The following is a 6411-nucleotide window of genomic DNA, read 5'->3' as shown; positions in this document are numbered from 1 at the left end:
GAACAGTGCCAAGGAAAGGAGGAAGGTATGGACGAAAGAAAGGTGGTAATGGAAGGCATGGCAGTAATTTCGACCACCTGAAAAATCTTTAACTGCACAGCACATGAATGCCTTTGCCATTGCCTAGGTTTGTACATGTGCAGACATGGCTTTGCAGTGAGTAGACTGGCGAGACGAGTTGAGACCGCAGTTTACTACAAAGGGAACATGTGATTCTGTATTTGCCATCAAAGGTGGTGTGGTGGTGGCGTAGCATAGGTGGTACCATGGCTAATCTATGTAGATTCACTAATCTCTGGCTCGTTGAAGGTCAAGATGCCCAGCTGATTTCTTTTGATATGGTGTAGTGAAGCATTTGCTTCAAAACTAAACAACCTGCCTACGGAAACAGCATGACAGGCAGGAAGTTTGAGACCTGCCTGCAAAAACGCTCATGATGTCAGTGCTTCAGCGTGCACGTTAAAATCCCCAGGTGGTTTTCCACTTCCACTTTGAACCTTCCTCCTTTTCCTTAAAGCGCGGTTCAGGTGACCTTAGAAGCAGCATGACGGATATTGCGCTTTCTCTTTCCTACAAACCAATTTCACCCCGTGCATTTCCCTTCACTCCGTCGGTCGGAAGTCGGAAGGCAGTACGAGAAAAGCGCATAACCCTCTTCCACTCGATCATTGTGCCTTTTCATCTGAAACTGCTAAAGATATAGCGCGGGGGGGGGCATTAGGTGTTCACGCCACACGCTTTCTTCTCCGATCTACCCCGACAGCTTGACTGCACACCAGTGGATGCGCGGTAAGTAGCACTTTAATGCATAAGCATTGAATGGCTATGTAGGCGGGTTTTGCATGGGCGTGACCTTGTCAGAGCTATAAGAGAGGAACTGGTTGGTATATGTTAGAAAAAGATTGATACCATCGAATAGAGCATCAAGGAAAGGTGTGCAAGTGACAAAATGGTTGATGTTGGCTAATTAGGTAATTAATTAGAGCCAATTAAGTGTGTATGTATCTGTCACTTGCGGAATCCCGCGGACAACATACCAACGCTCAGGCTTACGCATTTCTCCAGTGCAGATTCTGCAGTAATCTCGAAAATCACGTGGTGTGACGTAGCATTCCACATTCTTTGCATGGTGTGTAACCGTCGCGAAGGGCTGTGGTTTACCTCTAGCAATATGCTTCGCATAAAAAGACGCGTGTCGCAAGTGGTCGCAACAGCTGCCGTCCGCCACCGAAGCGGTGGCGGGCGCAATGACGGCCTACAGCAGGTACAAACGCCGGTTGCAGGCGATTGATTGATTGATTGAAAACATCTTTATTTATTCAGTATTGTCAGAACATGTGGGTGGGCCGCCTAGTCCGGTAGTCCATTGGCTGCTGCTGCTGCGCTGGCCCTCCCCACCAGCCAGTGCTGACGGTCAGGATCCTCGCTGAGCAGAATAGCCTCCCACTGCTCCTCCGAGGGGCTGGGAATGGGGTCAACTAAGGGATTAAATTGTCATGCCCACACCATATGGTAGAGGTTAGCTACCTCTCCACAGTGTGGGCACTGCGGAGAGTATAGTGTAGGGTACCACAGGTGTAATTTAGCTGGTGTTGGGTATGTGTTGGTTTGTAGTCTCCTAAGGATGTTCTCTTCTAACTTATTGAGGGATTTGTGTGGTGTTGGGTACTCCTTTCTGGCTGTTCTGTATGGCGCGAGATTGTCAGCATACACTGCTAAACCTATCAGGTCACGGCACCCTTCATGGTCATCAGGGGGAGACGCCCGGTATAGAAGAGCTCGGGCATGCCTGTGAGCAGCTTCGTTTCCTCCTGGTAGTTCCAGGTGACCGGGAAACCAGATGATTGATGCTTGGTTGCGTGGGTGCTTAGTTAGCAATGACAACCCTGACTTATGAATTAATCCGTAATTGAAGTTGCGACAGGCGTTCTGGGAATCAGTGAGCACAAAGGCGTTGGGGTTAAATGCTACAGCTAATGCAATAGCTGCCTCCTCTGCGTGAGTGGGGTTAGATGTTTTCACCGAGGCGCAGTTCACCATCGACCCCGCAGGCGTTGAGACTACAATAGTCATGACTCCATTCTGTGGTCCTGCTGCGTCCACGTAAAGGGTGTTAGTCTGCTTGTCCCGTTTCTTCTGCAGGGCTTCCCCTCTTGCTATCCTCCTCTCGATGTTATATGCGGGATGCATATTTCGCGGAATGGGGTACACGTTGATGCGTCTTCTCACATCGCGTGGGACCTCTTCCCTTTGGTCAATTGTATAGGGCTGATTAACATGGATCTTCTCGAGCAGTTCTCTGCCGGGTGTTGTAAGAGCGAGCCTATTAAATTGTGAGAGCCATTGTGCTTCCCACATCTCTTCGAGGGTATTATGTACTCCTAGAGCCATGAGCTTGGCCGTTGGCGTGGAGTTCGGTAGCCCCAGGGCCGTCTTGTAGGCTTTCCTGATGAGTGTCTCCAACTTTTCAATTTCCGACCTGGAGAGGTTAAGGAATGCCGTCCCGTACATTATCCGCGAGATCACGAAAGCTTGCACTAAGCGGATGGTGTCCCTTTCCTTCATGCCATGGTGTTTATTTCGGATACGATGTATCATCCGGAGGATTTGCTCGGTGGATGTTGTAAGCTTCTTCATTGTGGTGGTGTTCTGTCGCCCCTGCGGGATATACTGCCCTAGGATCTTGATCTCCGTGGGTTTCTGTACTGGGTGGCTCTCTATATACACCGAGATGTTCTGTGCTAGGGGTGTCCTCGGGTTCTTCAGAATGCGGAGGTTGAGAGCCATATCTCAATCGTCCTCATTCCTTGGGAGTCAAGAAAACTTCGACGACTCGTCGTTTTTTCCTTTGACCATGGGCTCCTTCTCGTCTTCTCCATCATATAGTACCGACCCAGGAGGCGCCAGGCCGCGGGTAAAAGATTCCTGTGGAGTCCAATCATAGAGTGGGGGAAACGGTCTTGTTCTTGCATGTGTCCCTGTAAGTGTTCCAAAACCACGTGTTCGGGAAGATTACCTAAGCAGGAGGTTAACAGAGATCGGTCGGAGGTTATTTTTTGAGATCCAAAGGTTTCCCTGGCTTAGGAGTGAAGGTGATTTCGACATGTGTTTATTGCTCCCATTCGCTCTATGTGGATGACATTACACTTTGAACATCCACTGGCAATGACGGCCAAATGGTGGAAATCATCTAGGTTGGGTGCTGACGTCACGATGCACGCGGCAGTGGGTCTCGCCTGCTCACCGACTTAATCAGAATTGCTACTTTACACCCTTCAAGGTACCGCACAGACAGGTTCACTTCTCAACATTCCATCAACTCGATGGTCAGTAAGCACCTGGGGTAGATAAGTGTATACTGGGCGTCATTATTCAGAACAACGGCAAGAATACTGCCACCATTACTAAGGTACATCATGCCCCGCCGCGGTGGTGCAGGTGTTAATAAGCTCAACTACTGTGCCGGAGTACCCGGGTTCGATCCTGACCGCCGGCGGCTGCGTTTCGATGGAGGCGAAACAAAGAGGCATCTGTGTGTTGTGCGATGTCAGTGCACATTAAAGATCCCCAGGTGGTCGTTGTTGCAATTGTAGGAAGAAGGAAAAGAAAATGCACGGGCCAGCTACTGGCTCTGTAGCTGAGACACCTCTGTTGCCTCGTGCGGACAGGGGAGAAAATAGAGATGAAAGAAAAAGAAGAGAGAAAGACGCGTGCCAGCAACAGGCGTCGTTCATCATCGCAGCGGTTCCGGGTGTAATGACGGCCTACAACAAGTACAACCGCCGGTGGCAGGCGAGTCCCCACCGCAAACGACGGGGGCCTACCATTCCCAGCCCCGTAGGACCAGCAGCAGTCACCCTCCTTCTGCGGAGCCTTTCACTATACAGCACCCTTTTCTCTATTTCCGCTTACACCCACGCTCCTTCCATTACGGCGCGGGTTAGGTGTCCACAGAAACGTGTGACAGATACAGCTTCTTTCCTGTGAACTAATTATTACTAAGCCCATCAACACACTCCACTAAACCATGAGCTTGATTAGGGCGAATTGCAAACCGGCACCGAGGAATGCGGGAATACATCCTCCGCTGCCTTATACAAGCGTTCGTAAGAAGTCGAGTGGTGTACTCCCTTCCGTGCTTGCTTCTTTCCAAGGTGGAGGAAAAACAGTAAATTCACTAATCAGGCAACCCTATCAAATAAAATTACCACCACTACCACTACCACCATAGAGCGGCCCTCAATCTCCCCAGACAAATATCGAATTTTCATCTACTCTTTATGGCGGCTCGCAACACCCAAGACGAGCTTTTCGAAGCCACTCGCTGAGCACAACTTGAAAGGCTATCATGCAGCCACCACTACAGGAAGGCTATATCCTCTCCACCCTAGGTCTCAGCCCTACAAACTCCCTCAGTTATATGCGCTCCACCCCGAGAGCAATTCAATTTTTTTTGAACAATTCATCCGCTCCTTAAAAAAGTCCATGTGTTTTGCCACCCAGCTCTACCGCGGCGCTGCACAAACACTATCAGCAGATACCAGTGTGTAGTCTTGGGGGGACTGCTGAATGCTCCAAGTCTATGCCTTGATATATGCTATGCTATGCTTGCTATGCAAGTCTATGCTACTCCCAGTCTGGAGGTGAAAAGCAAGGTGTCCGTATGCTGTGCGATGTCAGTGCATGTTAAAGAACCTCAGGTGGTCAAAATTTCCGGAGTCCTCCACTACGGCGTCTCTCATAGCCTGAGTTGCTTGGGGATGTTAAACCCCACAAACCAACCAACCAAGTCTATGCCTTGAGCGTGGTTTTAACACATTTCACCCCATAGTTTCTGGTTTGATTAAAGCTCCATGTTCAGATCATCTGAAGAGGCCGAGGAGGCGGCCAAAGCCTTGGTGATGGCTTCTCCCATCCGGGTCTCCCCCATCGTTCTATCCCACCTCAATTCGACCTACGCCAGATCCAGTTCAACTGGGTCCCAGGCACTCAACCCACCCAAGGAACGAGGCGGCCCACAATTACGCCCGAGGATTCGTCGACCGAACTGTGGCGTCATCCGTTCTGCGGACGGCAAAAGATCGTATGATTACGTTTCATGATGCACTACCGCTTAGGTAGACTTATTTATCCCCCTCCCCCGCGCATAATTTCCTTACGAAACACCAAGAGGTTTCGGGGAGGCAGCTTCAAACGAACTGTCTACTCCTCATCCTGTATGCTATGCGGCCAAAACGCCACTCTCTCACAATACTCTGGCCGTGCCCTCGGGACCCCCCTCCCGCAGGTTTGCAGCTCTCGAGTCAAGATCAGTAGGAGGCCGCGTTGTTCAGCTCCGACTCGGGCACTCAAATCTGGGTCGTGACAAGAGCCCTATAGAAGCCTCCGAGCGTCATAACTCATGGCCACTTGATGTGGTTATAACCCAGTTACTATATTTACTGTCGACGAAAATAAAGTTTGTCCTCCTCCCCGCCTTACGCAGATGAAGCCGCGCAATTGCTTAGGCAGTCTCATCAACCACTGCCAGCATATATGCTCCACATTTGCTCAGGGCCCCAGCCACCCTCCAACTAAGGAAGGAAGGTTAAACTTTACTTAGCCCTATATTATTTTGGCGGTGTTTGGCACGTCTTTAGAGATGTCTGCTTGTTGCATCCACAAGAGTCTTCTCCGTCGACCTCGTCCACTTCTACACAAGTGTCGGTTGCCCTCAGTCCAGGGATCCGCTGGCTACTGCCGCCCGTTGAGCTCGCTGTACCAGACCTTGGTCTTCGCAATGGTCGCTGGACAGCAGAGTCTCCCATTGCTTCGCACTCTGGTTTCGAATTTTGGGGAGCACGTCTATATTTTGACAGGCCCATATGTGATGTGATATAATATGGGTTTTTCATCACACCACGGACATCTGTCCGGGTATATGGTAGGGTGCATTGTGTTTGTAGGTTTGGGTATTAACCATTGTCTCCAAATGACAGCTTCCTCTTTGTTGGGAGAACTGTGCGGTGGGGAATATCGCACCCTCCAACTATCGAGCAATGGGATACCGAGGCGTCCAGCTGGATCCGGCTGCACAAAAACGGCTGATGGGCTAGCTGGGCTGTGAAGGTCGCGAGAGCCGCAAGCTCCCAGCCACGTACGCTATGCGATATCGAGACTGGAAGGCTGTGCCCTTGTGTCAGGCAATTTGGAGATATATGTACCTTAATTGAATCAAGTTTGGCAGGTATGTTAAGAAGCAGCAGGTGTGCGAAACAGAAGTGAGCGGCGCTACGTCGTTGCTGCATGTAAACATACATATAAAACTCTGCTGCCAAATTTTTAGCTGACCCCTGTGTGGGTACGTGCAACACCCTCTTGACTAAGGCCTTTCCACGGAGGCCGTGACGTCACGCCAGTTGCCCCCGGCCC

The sequence above is a fragment of the Amblyomma maculatum genome, chromosome 4 (assembly GCF_055883805.1).
Source record: "Amblyomma maculatum isolate TAMU_Amacu chromosome 4, ASM5588380v1, whole genome shotgun sequence".
Taxonomy (NCBI): Eukaryota; Metazoa; Arthropoda; class Arachnida; order Ixodida; family Ixodidae; genus Amblyomma; species Amblyomma maculatum.
Note: the sequence above shows the minus strand (reverse complement) of the source record.